At 35.9% G+C, this 22,316-nt stretch overlaps 1 pseudogene; it reads right to left on the minus strand.

The window, feature by feature from the left end:
• Positions 1–10,784: 10,784 nt before the first annotated feature.
• Positions 10,785–11,838, minus strand: LOC109448886 (malate dehydrogenase, cytoplasmic-like; annotated as a pseudogene).
• Positions 11,839–22,316: the final 10,478 nt, after the last annotated feature.

Here is a 22,316-nt window from a genome sequence, read left to right on the forward strand (position 1 = left end):
ATAGGAAATAAGTATCATAAATTAGTATCAGGGATGACAGTCTAATGCTGTTCGACTTTATCCAGTCTTAGAATTAGCTGCCAAAAATGTGAGGCAACAAGTTTTCCCTTTGACCTGTTACACTTTCATTGGTTTAAGGTGGGAGTCTCAAAAGCATGGGCACTTGAAATAGCTACTTATACAAAGTGTCTGAAAATGTTCTGCCCAAAATGAGCTTCCAGACTGGCCTGCTCTGGCCTCTGAAACTGTTACCATTTTTTCACCTTAAGGCATTGCCGCCTTAAAATTTATTTCTAGGTATATATCATCTGAGAACATAAGATGTGAATCTATCGACACCCATGAAAACTTTAACATAAAGGAGTTCATGAAATTAGTTACTTGGTACCAGGAAGCAGCCAGTGGAGTTGAAAATAGGTGTGATACAGTTTATGACTCAGAGGAGGGAGCTGGAAACAATGTAACACATGGGTAACCTTGAAAGAAAATGGAAGATCATGAAATGTCCAGAACATTCACCAAGAAGCATCTAAGAGCTAGGGAGAGGATGTGGAAGAAAGATGAGCAGCAAGAATTGGAATATTCAACTTTGGGGGTAAAATTTCTTAGTGTGAAGCCTGATAAAATGTAAGCAAGACAGTTTTTTTTTTTTAAATGTGTGAGTCCTAGGAATGGTTTATATAGGTCTTTGTCAAGGGGGTGTTTGCCCATTTTTACTACAGTCTTCAAGGATTACTCACAATAAGACTGCAGGAGAAACCGTCTGTGGTTAAGTTCATTTTGACATCAACTTCAGAAATTTGGGCCACTGGCTAAAGCTAGTGTTTTATGGTGAGGGGCCAAAAACTCAGGACAAAACTTCCTTGCACCTCAACCTTGCAGATGAGCAGGCTTGGGTCCACTTATTGTGTCCAGAATGGACTTTGTTAAACACCAGGAAGGGAGTTTTCTTTAGTTCCTTTGTTCTAGTCTCTCTCTCCTCTTTAGCTTCCTGCTCTGCCTTCCCCGTTTGAGCACCACAGTGTCTCGTCTCGTGCTATCCCTTCATTCCTTTCCTATCAATGTTTAGAGAACATTTTATCATGTTCTCTAAAAAAATGGAGTGGATACATTTTGTTGTCATAGTAGAATAGTCACAATATATCTGGTGAAGGAAAAAGGTTAATTATCAGACTTATGAAACATTTTTTAAGAGGAACAAAAGTATAGGGAACGATATATGTTGAAGGGTTAACATTTTTTAATTATGAATAGTGATAGCATAGATATGTATAGTGATGTTAGAAGTAATTATTTTTCTTTACTCTTTATGGAGAGGGCACTTGATATTTCCATTTTCTAATTGTGGAACATTGGTATGTTACTTTTATACTCTTTATTGTCTATATTTTTTAATAAAAGACTTGTTACAGATTATTTATAATATTAGTGAAATTTTTCACGCATTCATTCATGTAAATATTTTGTGACCACAGATGATGTGGCAGGGCCCTACTAACTCCCTGAATTTCTTCCCTTGGGGCTTTGCCATTAATGGGGTGCCTTGCAGAAGCTGAGACAGAAGATTTTTCTGCAAAGGACTCATGCCCCTGAACATCTCACCACACAGGTAGAAAGAAGCTCATTCCTGGGACTCAGATGTGTGTCAGCCACAGGTTGAAGGCCCAAGTGACCCTGGGTATTTTTTCCCCAGTAATTGAGTCTCTTCCTGCTCACTGAGTGTTCTGTAACTTCAAAAAGCATAAGCCTGCTCTTCGTAATGATTTTTTTCTTTCTGTGTCAACAATTACAGGCGCTTAATGCGAATCAGGCAGTAATAATCCCCATACTAATAGGTTGTAGGTCAAATCTGTATTCTAGTGAAAAGATTTGGATTATTTTGGAGTATATAAAGCTATAATACTAATATTTTTATATATACATTCAAAGGGAACCTGTAAGCACTTCAACAAAGTAGCGATCAAAAAATAAAACAAATCATTTGGGAGCTGAAACAGCCCCAATGCAAGTCGCCAGAGAACTGAGCTTTATCTATTAGTGCTAATGAGAGTCTTGCCTTCTCTACAGGGGGAATTTCACAGCCACAAAGAAAACTAGTAGTCAGCTGAGGTTGGCGGTCAAACAGAAATGCACATACACTCTTCATATTTTTCTGCCATAGTTCAATGTGATGCTAGAAAAGAAAATAATCATAGTCTCTTCAACCCACTAGAAATATGGCAGGAAGCATAGGAAGGAAGGGAGGGAGGAAAGGGAAGAAGACCATTTTTCTCTACAGAGCGAAGCCAGCAAAAGAGCAATCAATTCAACTCAATATCTTCTAAGCCATGTAAAAAAAGTGTCAGCGTTGTCTGTTGAGAATAATCACCTCTTTGTCAATTTATTCCCAAGCAGTTCAGCTTGAAGCAAATTGACCTATCTAAGGTAATGGGAGACTTGTGAGCAACAGAGGTCTGCTTTAATATTGTCTTAGATTGTTAACATTAATGTTTAAAAAGTGTCAACTGTCACATAAGTCCTACTTTAACCATCACTCCTCCTTTGAACTTCTGAATAATAGCTTTCGAATTAATTTATCCCACATTCTCTCCAACTCAGTTCCCCCAGGCAAAGGGTACAAATTCCATATGATAATTACAACTTTAATTGCCAGCCCTCAACGCAAGGCGTCTCTAACTCAACTACTAGACTATGTTGCCCAGCTCTGGCCTGGGGTTCATTCTTCTCTTCCCCTCCCAGGGGACCTCCCAGACACCCCAGAGCCCTTCCTAAGGAAGCACTCAAATAGCCCAAACCTCTGCAGGTAGTCAAGGTAGCACCTGGCCTAGAGATTGTCTCAAGAACATCCGGGAAACTGTAAACTCCAGAGATGAAACTGGAACCTCAGGATTTCCATCGACATCGTTACAGAGCACCGGATCTGCAAACCCTTCACAAGTCAGAAACAGCTTTGATCGGGACCCTTCCTGTGGACGTTTTATTTCCTCCTCCAACCCTCAAATTCTACTGTACGAAGAAACTTAAGAAAACAAAATAACTGAAAAAGTGGTCAGAAATCCCCTATTTACTTCTCAAATTCAAAATACTCCAACTCTGAGCTCATACATCTCTACACATCATGCTAGCTGTGATTTATAGTCATGGAGCTGTCCTCAGTAATAATAATGGTCAACAGGAAAAATATGCAGAATTTTCAGCAATTGAGCCTATTCATTCTTTCTCCAAAAAGAAATGAACCATACCACACAAGGATTTAAAAAAAATGGGAGGAACAACTAGACTAGAAACACAGTTACTTTGGCAAGAAACTCAGAGTACTTCAGGCAGATCAGAAACTGCAATTTTACAGACTCATTATTCTATTCCTGGGCTCCTTCCTTGCCTTACTCCTGACCTAAAATTCTGTTTCTGAGATGCCTTTCAAGCATAAGTTGATAAGCATTAGTTGATAGGTTTTGGCCTAAACTCAACAGGAGAAATAAATCCAATTCACATCATCAATTACACAGTGGTATTCAGAATGAAGATTCTAACAGACCAGCTCTAACTTACTTCTAGTTCTTACGACCACAAAAAAGAGGGAGAACCCCCTGAAAGTGAATTAAGAACCATTGTCTCTGCCCCATGCCTTGGCTATCGTCATAATTCCTTTTGACCATACAATTCAAAGTCCTATTTTCCAGAAAGTAAATCTTAGAATTTGTTGTTTTTTATTTTTATCCCCTTGTTAAAACTCACCAATTTAAGGACGTGCCAAAAAGAAGTTTCTTTCCCAGGGCTTCTCAGGCTGGATTTGCTGAGACCTTGCAAAGCCTTCCTGTTGGTCCTTTCCAAAGCAACACTCTAGTTACTCTGTACTTCAGCTGATTTTAAACATTATCAAGTGAAAGGTATTCGTTTTCTAGACTGTCCTGTTCTCTCCGCCCCTCTGTAGAAAGGACCAATCATATCGTTGGAAAAAATAATCTCATCTTATTGAATTATGAGGAAAGATGCAATTTTGGGAAGCTTAATTTATTGGTGATTAAAAACCCAGCAGCAGTTACTTGGCTCTTATAATTGATCAGGAACGAGAATAGTACTGTTTGCTGACTACACTTTACGACGCCATATACTTGCTTTTTACTTTTCAGATTCAAAGTCTCAGATTAATCTGTAAATAATCAAGAATTAAATCCTAAAGCTTTTACTAATTGTTTGCGCTCTTTTTTGCTTGGCTATTTTTTTTTTAAATCAAAACATGCTCTCTTCAATTACCCAGTATACATGTTTGAGAAAGACTACTAAAAGAGAAAAAGAAAAGCTTACAAATAATTTTTAAAACATAAAAATTAACACATCGCCTTGACCTGGTTTACAGCCCTAAAGATTTATCAAGGTTGAAAATGAGGTTTTTGTTCTTTGGCATGAAGCACCCACAGGATATAATATCCAGCATTGAACAGGTCCGCTTCCCGTAACTGGTGCTGTGCTAATTAGTGTCTTACGTGCATTGTTCCATTCCAACTCCACAACAGTCATTCCATGAGGTCCGTTATTGTTATTATCATGGTGGTGTTGATAAGAATACTGAGATTCAGAGAAATTGAGTAGTTCGCACACGGTTATACTACTTAGCTCCTCAGAGAATCTTATTAAACGCTTATTGACTAATTCAATGAACAAACCCTTAATCCACAACTAACACTGCTTCAAATAAGTTTTCATGGGGAAAAGTGGAAAATTATATTTATTTTAGAGAAAAGAAATGTAGTGCATCAATAAACACAATCCTTTTAGGCAAGCCTCCTAATAGATAACAAGATTATTTCAGACCAGCTCCCACAAAAGAAATACTCTGAAGTTTTCTAATATAATTTCAGTTTTAAATATCTTTATAAAGCAGAATAATTGTGCTTTTCCAATCATATGATCCCATTTTTAAAATTTCAGCTTTATTGAAATATAACTGATATATGAAATTGTAAGACATTTAAAGTAAACATCGTGGTGATTTGATATACATATACATTGTGAAAGGATTCCCTTCCATTGGGTAATTAACACATCCATCACCTCCCATATTTATTTTGTGTGTGTGAAAACATTTAAGTTCTACTCTCTTGGCAAAATTCCATTAAACAGTACAGTGTTACCAACCATAATCACCATGTTATGCATTAGATCCTCAGAGCTTATTCATCTTGTAGCTGAAAACCTGTACCCTTTTACCAACCTCTCCCTATTTCTCCTAACCCCAAGCCCTGGCAACCGCTTTTGGACTCTCTGTTTCTATGATTTTGATATATATATATATATATATATATATATATATATATATACACACACACACACACACACACACACACACATATATATGTATATATATGTATATATATGATATATGTTTACATATGTACATATATGTATATATGATATATGTGTATATTTAAATTGCTATATTCCATATATAAGTGATAACATGAAGTATTTGCCTTTGTCTGGCTTATTTTACTTAGCATAGTGCCCTCAAGGTCCACCTATGTTGTCACAAAAAAAGGATTTTCTTCATTCTCATGGCTGAACAATAATATATATATATATATATATATATAGTATTTCACATCTTCTGTATCCATTCATTCCCTGATGGACACTTAGATTGCTTCCATAGCTTGCCTATCAATACGATCCCGTCTTTGAAAAGATCAATTATGCCTCAATTCATCTCTTATTCACCTATCTAACTTCTAGCTGAAGAAAAAAATACCTTATTTTCAAAAGCTTGCATTTGGAGAACAAATTTGTCTTCCTTGGAGGTGTGTGATTTATTTTTTAAAACCTAGAAATCATTATATCTCTTCAAAGAAAGTGCTGGAATGAGAAAAGTAATGAAAAGATGATTGAATGGGGGAGGGAGGAAACAGTACCAAGAACATGACTTCCTCAATTTGTATGGGATCTTCTACTCATGCCAAACCATCCTTGTGTGTATATACTCATGCTTGTCATAAAATGAAATCTCTGACCATGGATTCAGAAGACCCAAGTTCCTGGATTAGTTGCACTTAGAATCTACATGAAAAGATAACGAAAGGCCACAGAAAGTAAGAGTTAATTGTCCAACAAGAGGCTCAAATGTTGGAATTCCAAGGGGAAAGACACCCGTAGTTTGAAAGATGTTGGCATCTTCTATGCAATATAATAGTGCCCATTAAACAATAGGGGTAATATTAGCAATTTAAAAGAAAACAGTAAGTGTCAGTTTGTCCACTATGAGCTAGGAAACCCAGTATGAATTGGGAATACAGCAGGAAAAAGGCAAAGTTTATTCATGCTTTCATAGTTCCCATTTTAACAGAGAGGCACGGTCACTGCAAAAACTTCATTTAATTACAATTGGGATAAGTACCTATCCAATAACCATTAATAGGATTTAAATGTTTCCCAAATCTGTGTCAGTAAATCCCTGTTTTACAGATGGGCAAACAACTCAAACTCAAAATCCAAGGGAAGTGAGAAGATGTGCGCGATAAGAATACTCAGGTTGGTAAAAGAACCAAGCCCAGGACAAGGGTCCTTTTACCAGATCCAGCACCTAATCTCCGCTGTGTCCCCTGGTATCCAACCCAAGACGAGAACCTGTATACTGCTCCTCTCACACATCTTAGGGTCTCAGCCAAAAGGATCTCAATGATGCCACCACCAGGACAATAGTAGTTCCCAGCACCTGGTCCACTGAACTGTGTTCCCTTGTTACATAGTCCCAAACCACCTTGAACTTCTCCTTTGTAAAACTGGCAACTACCTTTTTACTTTGTGTCCTTCTGCCTGAGAGAAAAATTTATGAGAACAAAACCTATGTCTCTTGGTCACCAATGATGTATCCAGGACCAAGCAGAGTATCAGAAGTGTACTCAGCAGGCACTCAGTAAATATTTGTTAAATGAATTGATTAATGAGAAGGGGGAAGAAGCACAGTTCCATATTAGCATTAGAACCCGGAGGCAAGGAATCCGAATGAGGTTGCAGAGATCCTGTGCAGCGAGACTTGACAGAGTTGACTCGTTCCCTCATGAAAAAAAGAAAGAGTAAGAATTTGAATTTATTTTTACCTCACCGCTCTTGCCTCTAAATTCTTCAGATTATTAGTCACGGTGCTATTTTTCTGATCCTTCAATACAACTTTAACTTCTAAGCTATTTGTTAAGCCTTGGGCTCCAGATTTTGATGAATGAAGATTTCCTTCTCCATTTATTTTTCCTTAATCTCCTTTGTCATTTTGGCCTTCCACCAATAATACTCATGCAGATGGCTGGGAGTTAATGCTGCTCCCTGGGAATTCACATATAAACGTGGACATCAAGGAAGATGCAGAATTGTTTCTCCTTTTACAAAAGGAAAGCAATCATTGTAAAAATCTATCTCAATGAATGTTCCTTACATAAAGGAAGGAAAAAAAACTATGCATCAACTAAACTGAAATCATCTAACTTGTCACGTAAGCTACAATGACTAATATATCTAATAGCATTTTTTCCAGAATATTAGCCAGTATTCAGCTCCATGGATCTGTGCTTTCAAAGGATTGCTTCCATCTTAGTTGGGAACAAAACTGAATTTATCTTAATCATTTTAAGGGATGTACAAAAATTATTTCGAATATCCCTACCCCGTAACAAATTACTTGATAAATAAATGAGTGCAACATTTAAGTTTTGTTATAGCTAATGATTTTTTAATTTTTCTTATTTCCTCTTTGGGGCCTTGCTCCTTTCTCTGGCTGGAAAGTTCATATTTCAGATATCTTCAAAGATTTCCCTCTCACATCCCTCATACTCTGCTCCAAAGATTTTACAGTGTGTCCCCTGTCCACCCTGTGCATAATTGCCCAGCTTTCTGCCTTGAGAGAGTTTCCAGGTGTGACTCAGAGAGAAAGAATCCAGATTCCCTGAGTTGAAGAGATGGAGTTGGGCCATAAAAAGGCAGGAAAATTCAACCTCTAATGATGAAATAAATCAACGATTCAAAACTGATCCAGAGCTTACACAGATATTAGAATCCACAGACTAGGACATAAAAACAATGATTATGACTGTATTGCATATATATGTTCAAAAGTTAACTAGAGACATGGAAAATATAAAATATAAAAGTGTCCCTAATCAAGCCTATAAAAATGAAAACTACAATGTCTGAGATTTAAAAAAAAATACTCTGGATGGAAGTAATAGCAGATTAGACAAACTAGATCAGAAAACTCATGAATTTGAAGGAAACAGCAATAGAAACTCAAAAAATACAACACAGAGAGAAAACAGAAATTTTAAAAATTAGAAGCGAATCTGGGTTATAGGATAACTTCAAATGGCCTAATATGTGTGTAATGGAGTTGCTTTAGCAGAAAAATATTCAAAGAAATAATAACTGAACTTTTTCCAAATTTGACTAAAACTTTAAATGCACGATCCAAAAAGTTGAACAAATTCCAAGTATAAGACACATGAAAAAAAACTATATCAAGGCACATCATGATTGATTTGCTTAAAACCAGAGATTAAGAGAAAAATTTTAAAGCAGCCAGAAAAAAAAGATACATCACACACAAAGGAACAAAGATAGGATGATAAGACATCTCTTACTAGAAACAATGCAAGAGAAAAAGTAGTGGAACAGAGTGTTCAAAGTAGTAAATGGGGCCAGGGGGTGTGGATATTTACCTAGAATTCTATAGCCAGAGAGTATGTATTTTAAAAGCAAAGACAAATACAGACATTTTAAAACATACAAAAGCTGAAAGAATTCACCATCAGCACACCCACATTGTAAGAAACGTTCAAGTAATTCTTTAAGGCAGAAGGAAAATGATGCCAGATTGAAATATGGATCTACACAAAGAAATGAAAAGCAATAGAAATATAATTATGTGGGTAAATATGTAAGCTTTTCATCTCATTACTTAAATCTCTTGGAAATGTAATTGTTTACGCAAAAATAATAAAACTGTCTTATGAGATGTATAGCATATGTAAAAGAGAAGCAAATGAAAATACCACAAAAAACAGGAGTGAAAAAATAGAAGTATAATAGTGTAAAGTTTTTATGCTACATGTAAAGTACCACTTGAAGATAGACTGCAATCAGTTAAAGATACATATAGTAATTCCTAAAAGCAAGCACTAAAATAACCAAACAAAGCAGTGTAGCTAATAAGCCAATTAAGGAAATAAGATGGTATCATAAAAGTAAAAGAGAAAGGAGAAACAAAGATTAGATAGTGTATTAGTTAGTGTATTAGTCAGTTTTCCAGAGAAACAGAATCAAAAGGGTGTGAGTGTGTGTGTGTGTGTGTGTGTGTGTGTGTCTGTCTGTGTGTGTGTGTGTCTGTGGCGAGAGAGAGAGAGAGAGAGAGAGAGAGAGAGAGAGAGAGAGAGAGAGAGAGAGAGAGAGAGACAGAGAGAGAGAGAGAGATTTATTATAAGAAGTTGACTCACGTGATTGTGGATGCTAAGCAGTCCCAAGATCTGCAATAAGGCAAACTAGAGAAGCGGAGGAGTAGATGGTATAGTTCCAGTGTGAATCTGAAGGCCTAAGAATCAGGAGAACCAATGGTAAAAGTTTCAGTCCAAGTCCAAAGGCAGGAGAAGACTGAGTCCCAGCTTGAAGACAGGCAATCTTCCTCTACTGGAAGCCTGTCCACGTTAGGAGGAGTAATTGGCTTTACTCCGTCTACAGATTCAAATGTTAATCTCTTCCACAAACACCCTCAGACACACACCCAGAATAATGTTTAACAAAACACCTGGCACTCCATGGCCCAGTCAAGTTGACACATAAAGTTCACCATCACAGATGGGACAGGTAGAAAACAAATAGCAGGATTAAACTTAACCATATCAATAACCACATTAAATGTAAATGGTCTAAACATCAAAATTATAAGTCAGATATTGTCTCATTGGAGAATAAAGTAAGAGCTACCTATATGCTGCCTAGAAGAAATGTTCTTTTTTTTTTTCAGTTGAATATACGATGTACGCGAGGTTGGACAATTAAGTTTGCCAACTTGTTGCAACAATGTTGCTAACCTTTTCGATATCAGAGGGATTATTTATTATGAATTTGTACCAAATGGACAAACAGTTAGCCAAGTTTACTATTTGGAAGTACTGAAAAGGCTGCATGATAAAGTTAGACAAAAACGACCTGAACTTTTTGCCAACAATTCCTGGCTCTTGCATCACGACAATGCACCAGCTCACACGGCACTGTCTGTGAGGGAATTTTTAGCCAGTAAACAAATAACTGTATTGGAACACCCTCCCTACTCACCTGATCTGGCCCCCAATGACTTCTTTCTTTACCCAAAGATAAAGGAAATATTGGAAGGAAGACATTTTGATGACATTCAGGGCATCAAGGGTAATACGATGACAGCTCTGATGGCCATTCCAGAAAAAGAGCTCCAACATTGCTGTGAAGGGTGGACTAGGCACTGGCGTCGGTGCATAGCTTCCCAAGGGGAGTACTTTGAAGGTGACTATAGTGATATTCAGCAATGAGGTATGCAGCAGTTTTTCTAGGATGAGTTCGCGAACTTAATTGTCCAAATTCACATTTTATTTAAAATGCAACACTAACAGCATGATGATAAACTGTCACAAATTTGTACCAAGGAGCGCACAATCTTTAAAATGTGCTGTTTTTCACAAGTGATTTAAGTATAGCATTGTTCTTATTTGGTACTAGAGTCAAAGAGGATATTTAGATTCTTCAGCTTTCAGGCATTTAGTAACAGTGTCTAGTCAGGCAGAGGAAAGAAATTCAAAAGCAGTTTCTTTCTCTTCTGTTAGGTCCTTTGCAGTAAGAACCACATTCTCCCGAGAGAAATCATTCATAGGGAGACCTTCAACAACCTGCCATGTCTTACGTTTGATGAGAACAGGGAAAGAGTAGAGCAGGTCATCGGGAATACCATAGGAATGGCCACCAGACGTAGTGTCCTCTGATGCTTGTCACCAGATATTAAGAGAAAACTTTTAAAGCAGCCAGAAAGAAAAGACACATCACACACAAAGGATATGTGTGGATACAAGCTCTCGCTCTTGGATTCCAAACCAGAGGTCTCTGACGTGGTCCCAGATGGCTTTCGCAGCAGATATGGCACTGGATAGTTTTCAAGCCTTGATGACAGCAGTGCCATGCTGCTGATGCTCCCGTGAGCCAGGTGTCATCTTTCAGGGCTTCGGAAACACCAACTTCCTTTCCTTGCTGTTTCCCCCTGCAATGGTTGCTACCTGGATACTGAGATGAGGAATAGTTTCCCCAGTAGCGGCATCCTTCACATCATCAGAAGTCACACCAAGCATAAGAGCAATCTGAGCTTTAGCTCGGTTGTGATCCAAATATGTCAAGCAACTGAAGTTCTCCTTGGGAACAGACAGTGCCGACTTGGAGGCAGCCAGGCCATCGGTGTTGGCTGGGTTTCCCTCCATGATAGCTTTAACTGATTTCTTGGCATATTTCACATTTGAAGATTTTCACATTTGCTCTGAGCAAATCTTTCCTCTCTGTGCCATCCCTTCTTGGCATGGAGCCCACAAGAATGGCCACCTGCAGGTCCTTGAAGGCAATCTCTTCTTTATTTGTTGTGATGACATCTTTCAGGAGGGACAGGATATAGTCTTGCAGTGCCATTAGGACACCAGCTGGGACACCCATCATGGAAGTGATATCCAACAGCACAAGAATGACAGGTTGGTCTTTACCAAAGACAGATCCATTTCCAATACTGTATAGCAGTGAATATGCAATTTGACCAGCTGCTTCAGTCACAAGGACTCTGATTGGTTCAGACATGATCCGAAACCGTACGGACAATTTTAACACCTGCAAAATGAGCCTCGGGCGAGTCAGGTCACTTCTACCATATAAGCAACTCTAAGAAATGCATGTTAAATATGGTGACATAAATAGGTTAAAAAATAAAAGGTGAAAAAGAGATATACCATGCTAACACTAATCAAAAGGAAACTGTTGTGGTTATATTAATATCCAAAAAACTAAATTGCAGAGCAAAGAAAATTATAAGGAATAATGTAGGTCATTTTATAATGATATAGGGATGAATTCATCAAAAGGACATAAACACATAATTTAAGAAGGTTTTCAAATCAATGACACAAGATTCCATCTTAAGAAACTAAAATATAAAAGAGCAAATGTAAACAGAAGAAAGTAAATAATAACAATAAAAATGAAAATCAATAAAACAAAAACAAAACAACACTCAATAGACCCATCAATGGCCATTAAAATATTTCCCAAAAGAAAGATCAGACCATGGAACTGTATATTCAATGGAATTTGCCTCAGTGGCTGATTGAACAGTGGGAGTATGTATATTTTTAATTCTGCTGCTTTAGATCAGTGATTTAAAATTTTAACTGGACCTTAGAATCACTTACCACGCTTGTGTTTGGCCCCCTCTGGGGATTCTAATTCTGGTCTTGTTATGATGTTTAAAACCCCTCTGGTAACTCTGATGAACACACAACCATGATTAAGAAACGACTGACTTCCGTAATATGAAACGATATTTGTCCTTGACTTATTTTCCATATTGATGTGAAGAGATAATGAAACAGAGTTCTCCCAAAGCAAAGAATTCCTCAGGAGTAAGTGTGTGTGAGCAATGACAAAACATCAGGAAAGCGAAAAATAGGAAGAGCATTAGACCCTTGCTTTCCACATCACAACGTGCCCCAACCATAATGTAAGATGCTGTCCATGACGACCCAACACGACAGCCTATGTCTTCCAGGTAAATGTGCCAAACACGGTAGAATATGAAACCAGCTAAACATGAAATTAGCTGCACACTTTATAAAATATAGTAAGGATCTACAGGCTCTAAAATAATGAGAACAAGACAAAATTCTCATCAAGAGGAACAAAGATTAAATAGTACCTCACAGAGAAATTTATCACTACTATCAAAAAGAAATTATTTTCACCCAATGACTAAGATAATAGTTAAAATATAATGCTAATGATGATAATAATAATTCCTGTTTATTGAGTGGTTACTATATGCCAAATCTGTGTGTGTGTGTGTGTGTGTGTGTGTGTGTGTGTGTGTGTAGGAGAGAGGCTGTATTTGCCTAATAGTCCTGTCTATCTTGTAAGTATGAATAAGGAAACAGTTCTAAAAGATAAGTTCAAAAAATTTTTGATCCTTGATCAACAATTAAGCATGCTCACAGGTTAGGTTATTAAAAGCAGTTATTCCTTGCTTGAAGCCCATACAACTCTGTCAAGTACCCTGGCTTATCATTCAGAGACCCAATGCTTCCTTCCAAAATGACGCAGTAAGGAAGACGGAGAGTCAAAACCAGCTGCGGTATTACTGGGCGCATTTACGTATTCTAGTCTAGTTCCCCGCAAAGTGTGTAAACCCTGAATGTTGTGATTAAATGAAACATAAAGTATGTCAGATACAGAAACTTGCAAAAAAGCTGTGTCAGTGTGTATTTTGAAGGGAATTTATTTAAGTTCTCGTTAAACTGGCTCTCTGGAGATTTACAGGGAGCAAAGTGCAGAAATACTTCCCTTCACAGAGATTTTCAAAGAGGGAAAAAAAGTGAGTGAGTGAAGTAAATGATATTTTAAGACACAGTTATTTTCGTACCAACTGAAATGTTCATTCAGATATAATTTGAGAGCCCCTAGATGACACTTTTATGCAATGAAAAAAATACTATAATAACACATGACAGAATTTTTAAAATATATCAACCCTCAAAACTTATTTTAACAGCAAACTAAACTTTTGCAGGGACCGCTACATAATAATATCTGAACAACAGATTGCATTTACAAATTTTATATAAATTGTTACTGCTGTTCACCACATATTTTTAACTGTGCAGTTCATGCAAACATTTTTTTTGCTTATTCTTGTTTCCTAGTTATATTCTTTATACTGACTGTAATAATGTAACAATGTGTACTATAAATAATAAAAATAAAAGATAAGAATAATCAAGAAAAGTGTCTAAGTACATACACATAGATGTGGGTGTATGCCTCACACAATCTATTTGATCAGATCCATTCATCTATTTACTCTTATTTTATACACAATTCTAACAAGCTTACTTATCCCCCTTCCCTGACTGCAGGGTATTGGAAAAAAAGAGATAAAAAGAACAGATGTAGCATAATGTCCTCAAAGTTCATCCATGTTGTAGCATATGACAGAATTTTCTTCTATTTTTACGGTTGAATAATATCCCATTGTATATATGTACCACATTCTCTGTATCCATTCATTCATTGATGAACATTTAGATTATTCCCAGCTCTTGGCTATTGAGAAAAATGCTACAATGAATACTGGAGTGCAAATATCTCTTTGAGATCCTGTTTTCAATTCTTTTGGATAAGTACTCAGAAGAGCAATTGCTGGATCATATGGTAGTTGAGGACAAAATACTGTGTGGTCACTTATATGAAGATTGTAAGTAATTCAAACTCATAAAAACAGAAAGTATAACTGTGGTTGCCAAAGGCTGGCAGGAGAGGAAAATGAGGAGTTGCTGTTCACTCGGTATGGATTTTCAGTCAAGAGAACAAAGTTCTAGAGATTTGCTCTACAACAATGAGCATATAGCTAAGGATACTGCACTGTACACTTAAAATTTTTTCAAGAGGTTACTCATGTTATGTGTTTTTTATCACAATAAAAATAAAAATAAAAAGTAGAGGAAAGCTAGAGGTGCCAGAGAAAGAAGAAAGAAGTGTTTACAATAGACACTTTGGAAGACAGTTTGGCACATTCTTACCATATAATCTAGCAATCATGCTTCTTAGTATTTGCCCAAATGAGTTAACAGTTATGCTCACGCAAAAAAAAAAAAAAATTGCACACAGATATTTATAGCAGCTTTACTCATAATTGCCAAAACTTGGAAGCAGCCAAAATATCCCTCAGTAGATGAATAGATAAGTAAACTGTGATGCATCCAGACAGTAGAATATTATACAGTGCTAAAAATTAATGAGCTATCAAACCGTGAAAAGACATGGAGGAAATTCAAGTGCATATTACAAAGTGAAATAAGCCAATCCAAAACAATATATACGTACTGTACGATTCCAACTATATGTCATTCTGGAAAAGGCAAAACTATGGAGACAGTAAAAATATTAGTGGTCACCAGGGGTTAGGGGGCAGGAGGGGTGAATAGGCAGAGCACTGAGAATTTTTAGGGCAATGAAACTATTCTGTACAATATTAAAATGGTGTATACGTGTCATTATATATTTGTCAAAACCCATAGCATGTACAACACCATGAGTGAACCCTAATGTAAACCACAGACTTTAGATGATAATAATGTGTCAAGGCAGGTTCATCAATCATAACAAATGTACCCCCAGGTGAGGGATGTTGATAATAGGGAGGTTGTGCACATGTGGAGACAGGAGGTATATGAATGGAGGCTTCATCACATAGGCATGATTGATTGAAGCATCAGCCATTGGTGACAGATTTAACCTCCAGCCTCTATCTCCTCCCTGGAGGTTGGAGCGTGGGACTAAAAGTCCCAGCCTCTAATCAAGTATTAATAATTAGCTCCACTGGCAACCAGCTCACATCTTTAGGTTACTTCCAGCTTTCAAAAAGTCACTTCATTCACATAACAAAAGACACTTTTATTGCTCTCATCTCTTAGGAAACCCCAAGGGTTTTAGGAGTTCTGTGCCAAAAAGATAAGGAAAACCAAATACATATTTCTTATTTTAAATCACAATATCACAAGTCACAATTATCATCTCACGAAGAGTCCAATTAAATTAAGTATCTAGGTCCTTTTCATGTCAGCTCTCCTGGTATCTTACTGGTACTTTAAAAAAATAATAATAATAATTATATATATATATAAATTAAGTAATTAAAAAGACTACACATGTATCTCTATTAAATTTTCTTTGTTGCTAGTTATTATACTAAATTGTAAAGATCTTTTAAGTCATTGTTTTGCAAGCTCACTACCCTCCCCAAAAGGAGGACAACAAGAGGAGAATAATTAACTAAACTACGGTACATCAATGTCGTGGAATACTGGAGGCCGTTAACCAGTATGTATAAAAATGATATAATAGCATGAAGAAATGCTTATAGTACAATATTACACATATAAATTAAACTTTTAAAGCTTCATGAAAGTTAATAAGTCACAAGTATTAAAATAAATATTTGCAAGAAAAAATAGAGCAAACTGTTTGTTCCAGGTAGTAAAATTATAAGTGATATTTTTCTATGCTTGTTCTCTTTTCCCAAATGTTCCATTATAATACAAGTTTCTGCAGCTCTGCTCATGTCTGCACCTGTAGGACATCTTAATTTTACATTTTAAACGTTTTCCTTATGAATTTTTTAAGTTAAAATATAATTTAATTACATTATAATCAAATCAATATTTAATTATAATGTAATTTACAAACTCTTTAATCCTTGCTGTCTGCATAAAATATTCAAACAAACACATAAAGTGTTACATTGGTATGCAGAAAAAAATTCTTCCAACTTAAGCAATCTTTTGACACCAGCTAGATTGGTGAGCTTTAGGTTTAATCGTAGAACTGGGGGCAGCCAGTTGGCTCAGTTGGTTAGAGTGTAATGCTCATAACACTCAGGTCGCCGGTTCGATTCCCACACGGTCCAGTGAGCTGCGCCCTCCACAACTAGATTGGAAACAATGACTTGACTTGGAGCTGATGGGTCCTGGAAAAACACAGTTCCCCAATACTCTGCAATAAAAAGTAAAAATAAATAAAATAAAATATAAGCTTTTTCTTTAAAAAAAAAAATAGCAGAACTGGTGCAAGCACTTGACACATTTACCACATACAGCAAAAATATCTGCTCAATGCAATAGCAAAAGTGAAATGCAACCCTACCAAAACAATAAAATTGTGTTTACCAAAAACTATTTCATATTTCTTCAGTTTTAAAGTTGAATTGAATTAACTAAAATGATACATAAAGTTAAAAATTCAAGGATTCGGTTGCCCTCGCCACATTTGAAGTATTTAATAGCCATGTGTCCCTTGTGGCTATTAAATTGCAAAGCACAGATCTATATTCTTATTTAATTTTTTTGTATTTGTTCTATAGAGTATGTTAAGATCTCCCACTGTTATTGGGAAACTGTTTATTTCTCTTTTTACTTCTGTCCGCTTTATATGTTTCAAGCGATGTTAGTGTCCAATTTACTCTTTCACTTATCATCAATTGCATTTCTGATTTCAGCTGGGTTTTTCCGTTCTAGGATTTCCATTTTATACTTCTTATTGATTCTAGTTCTCTGGTAATTTTTTTTTCTCTTGTTTTTAAATTTTGAACATGTGAATGTTTTTAATGACTGTTTATTAATTCCAATATCTGTGTTCCTGTATTTTTATCATTTGTTCCATGTCTTTTCTTTTCTTTTGATATGTATGCCCGGTAATTTTTGATTAAGTATCAACCATTGTGTATGAAATACTGTAGAGTTTTTAGATGATTATCTTCCTCTCTAGAGGAGCAGATCATTTTAACGCAGTTTCAAGATCTATCCATGTTGTCGCAAATGGCAGTATTTCATCTTGTCTTATAGATGAGTAATACTCCATTGTATATATATACCACACCTTCTTTATCCAACCATCTATCAAAGCACATCTCGGTTGTTTACATGCCTTGGCAACCATGAAAAATTCTGCAATGAACATAGGGGTACATATATCTTTACAGATAAGTGTTTTCAGATTTTTGGGATAGGTACCCAGAAGAGAGATGGCTGGGTCCTATGGTAACTCTATTAATTTTTTGAGGGACCTCCATACTGTTTTCCATAGTGACTGTACCAATTTACATTCCTACCAGCAGTGTCTCAGGGTTCCTTTTTCTCTACAGCCTCAACAACACTTGTTATTACCTTATTTTGCCATGTATAATGTGTTCCCATGTATAATGTGCACCATGTTTTTGGCCCAAACTTTTAGGGCAAAAATTTTTTGTTTTAATTTTTTAATTCAAATTTGCATTTGTTTACATTCAGGTACGTTTTTTGTATTATAAAGAAATTTTAGCATTTATTTTTTTTAACATATTATGGTATAAGAAATTTTATGTAACAAATAATTACAAAACACAAGAGCAGATACAAGGTACAAGACATTTTATGTACCAGTAACGAATTTACGATGTTTACACAGCATAGAAGGCCAAGAATTCTTCATCGTTGCAAGTTCATCGTAAGTTCAACAAAACCAATTATCATATTCCAGGGTATTAATCTGCATATAGATATCATTATTGATTTCTAGAGTTACATTATTAACTCATAAGCATAAATAAAAGAATTAAAAACATTTATATAAAGAATTAATACTACCCATGTATAATGCGCATCCTTATTTTTCCCTCACAAATCTGGGCAAAAGAGTGCACATTATACACAGCAAAATACAGTACTTGTTTTGTTGATAATGGCCATTCTAATAGGTATTAGGTGGTATCTCATTGTGGTTTTGATTTGCATTTCCCTGATAGCTAGTGAAGTTGAGCATCTTTTTATATATCTGTTGGCAGCTTGTTTGCCTTCTTGGGAGAAGTGTCTGTTCAGGTTCTCTGCCAATTTTTTAATTGAATTTTTTGTTGTTGTTGAATTGTGTGAGTTTTTTTATACATTTTGGATATTAGCCCCTTATTGGAGACATTGTTTGCAAATATCTTCTCCCATTCAGTTGGTTGCCCCTTTGTTTTGTTGATGGTTTCTTTTGCTGGGCAGAAGCTTTTTAGTTTGATATAATCCCATTCACTTATTTTTGCTTTTACTTCCCTGGCTTTAGGTCAAATTTACAAAATCCTCTCTGAACCCAAGGTTCATAAGTTTAATACCTATGCTTTCTTCTATGCAGTATATTGTTGCAGGTCTTACATTTAGGTCTTTGATGCATTTTGATTTAATTTTCATACATGGTGACAGCAGTCTAGTTTCATTCTTTTGCACATGGCTTTCCAATTTTCCCAGCACCATGTATTGAAAAGACTTTCTTTTCTCCATTGTATGCATTTGGCTCCTTTGTCAAAAATTATTTGCCCATATACATGTGGGTTGATTCTGGGTTCTCCATTCTGTTCTATTGGTCTGCGTGTCTGTCTGTCTCCCAATACCATGCTGTTTTGATGATTGTTGCTTTGTAGCACTATAATTTAAACTTTCCAATTTGATTTTTTTTAATGGCTCAACTTAATTTCTAATGCATACTGGTGGGAAATCTGAAATGATAATTCAGTATTTACTGACAAAAAATAGAACTTTCTACCACTGGAATATAATAATGGGATTTGCTTAATAAGATATCATTAACAAAGTAATTATTAGGACTCATAAGTAGATAAAATATATTTTCTTTAATTTCTGGGCCAGTTGGTGGATAGTCGTAAAGGATTTTCTTGTTTTCTTTTTCTTTTTTGTTTCTTTTTTCTATTTTAGAAAATAAAATAGAAGCTACTGTCAGAAGCAAATGAACCATTCAGGTTCATCTGGGTTCAACACATGCAGAAATAGGATAGAAAACAAGCCATTATAGAAACTGACACTTTTCTTTATATTTGCACGTTCAGTACTTGTTTTGCAAAGACCAAGAAAGTGTGAATATTGTCCACCAGTTGGCTGATTTAGAACTGTGCTCTACAAAGTCCCTAGTAGTCTAAACTTTTAATTGGATGCTAAAAAAAAATCATTTGCAGTAATCAGAAAGTTCAATATTATAAGCAAAAAGATAATAAGCAAGGAGCCATCAAAAAGCTGTATTTATTTAAAGAGAAAAGATTACATTGGCGTACTAGGGAGAGGAATGTGAATTGCAGTAAACTTCCCCAGAACACCAGGCTCCCATTAATGCACTGGAAAAGTCTTTGTAGCAAGAACCAAAGAACACTTTTCTTCTCTCCCTGTAACTTCAGGATGATGAACAGCACAGAAACTATTTTCTAAATTTCCCTTCATCTGGCCTTGCTATTTTGTCAATATTTTTTCTAGCCTCATTTTTCATTTATATTTTTATTTTATTGTCTTCTTCCTTTGAGCTACCTCAAATTCTTTGTGGAATAGCACAGTCATTCATGAAGAAAAACTTCCCAGTAAAGAGGTTAAATAAATATTAAATTTGCCTACTTGATCTATTGTCAAGATCCTGTAACATAACCTATTAGCTCTGCTTCTCTCTAAACCATTCTTCATTTTTTTCTCTTCTTATCTTAATTTGTAACTTATAAGTTAAAGAATATGGTGATTTAAAACATAATGGCTGCTGCCTCCTCTTAGATTCATTCATTCATTTTATAGTCACAAACATAGGAGATCTAATTGAAAGCCATGGAGAGTGCTCTCCTGACCACTGGCCTCCTGTCCTGGGAGGGCACCAGAACGATGACCTACTGGCCTTATGCATCCCTTAGTCACTCTTCACTGCTCTTGGGGTCCAGACATTAGGTGAGGAGATGAGGGTCAGGCTCTAGCTCACTGAATAGGCAGCCATCACAGGGAGACTGATAGAAATGGAAATCTTATGTAGAAAAGTAAGCAAAGAGGAGAATGAAGGTACGCTTACCAGAGCATCACAAGGTGAACTTTTTGTGATTTCCATAAAACTGGCTATGAATGTGAACAAGTCAATGTGGAAAGCTACCTGACAAAAGCCAAGCAGATAAAAGTGTTGATAACTGTATCAAGTAAAATGACAAGATGTTCCAACCTGTGCTCACGCACTGAAAGGCACCATCCTTATCTTAAATCTTTGTTTATCATCTTGATAGTAACCTGGCTAAAAATTGTCATGCTTGGGAGGAGAACAGAAGTTGCTTTTTGGTGCTCCAAACATATATACTGAACGCTAGCTGGATTTTTTCCCCCAATGTGTCATATATATCCTTATATCATTTGTAAGAGCAAGAGTAACATGTGCAGTATGAATAGTATGAATTAATATTAGCAAGAACAACTTAATGCAAAGAGACATAATTATACCAAATCATAGACCCCCAAAATTAGATATAAAACCTAGTTATTTCATCTGGTCCAAAACACTAATGATAATTATGCGTGTATTTTCCTGAAACACACTTGCTAAAGTCATAGGCAACTATTAATTTTTGTCTTTAATACTTTGAAGGAAGAGGAGTATGTTGATTGTCCTTATAAGACCTCTATAAAGTTGTCCAAAAGGATGTGCCCTAGTTTGCGGATTTACACGGACTTACACCTGCCCAGAAGTACCTAATGAAACCACTCATACTCCTGACACATAAAGCACACTAAAATCGGCTTTCCTCTAACTAACATGTATTTCTCCTAGAAATTTAAATGCATACACATCTTTCACGTTGTACTCCTAAACTTATGCAATGTTATATATATCACTTGATCTTAGTAAAAGTGAAAAGAAGTGACATTTATACCAAAAGGCATAATACGTTTTTTACTTTAAAGAGTTAGTTGCTAATTCTAAATATCGCTACTGTTATAAAAGTAACCTATGTTATGTCAGTAATATTCGCACGGTATAGGAATGATTGGGGGAAGGTGTCCAGGCATGCTGCTTCTTTGCAGCAGGGTTTCAGTGGCACCTTAAGTGGCTGCCAGACCCAATATATATTTTGGCCCATTTATCTTTAGAAATCAAATACAAATTGTGTTTACAATTACAAAAAAATGGAAATAGGATAAATTTCTGATGATAGGGGTGTGGTTACATAAATTATGTAGCATTTAAATGATGTATGTATGAAACATACAGCAATTTAAAATATATTCAAAGAAATGTTAATGACATAGGAAAATAACAATGGGATAAGAAAACTAATAACAATACACAATGGGTATGTGCAGTACATCCTCACTACATTTTTTTAAACATGTCTGGATAGGAATAAAATGACAATAGAAAATACAGTAAAATGTAGAGAATGGTTATCTTCTAGATGAGTAATTTTTATTTTTCAAACAAATATATTTCCTAATTTTTTGATAATGAACATGTACTACCTTTACAGCTAGTATAAAGAAATGTGACGCTATGTCATTAACCCATACCACAGTTAATATGGAAACAAGCTACTAATGAGAAAGGGACCCCCTGACATATACCAGAAAACAGCTAATCTAAAAGGCATCAGAGATTCACTCCAACAATGAAATCAGGTCACCAATATCTTTCTGGTGTGAAGTTGTACACAAGCCTGACACCCCAGCTTCTTCAGCTGCTACCTTAAGAATGGG

Source organism: Rhinolophus sinicus, chromosome 2, assembly GCF_057876585.1.
Source record: "Rhinolophus sinicus isolate RSI-liver-muscle chromosome 2, RSI-T2T, whole genome shotgun sequence".
Taxonomy (NCBI): domain Eukaryota; kingdom Metazoa; phylum Chordata; class Mammalia; order Chiroptera; family Rhinolophidae; genus Rhinolophus; species Rhinolophus sinicus.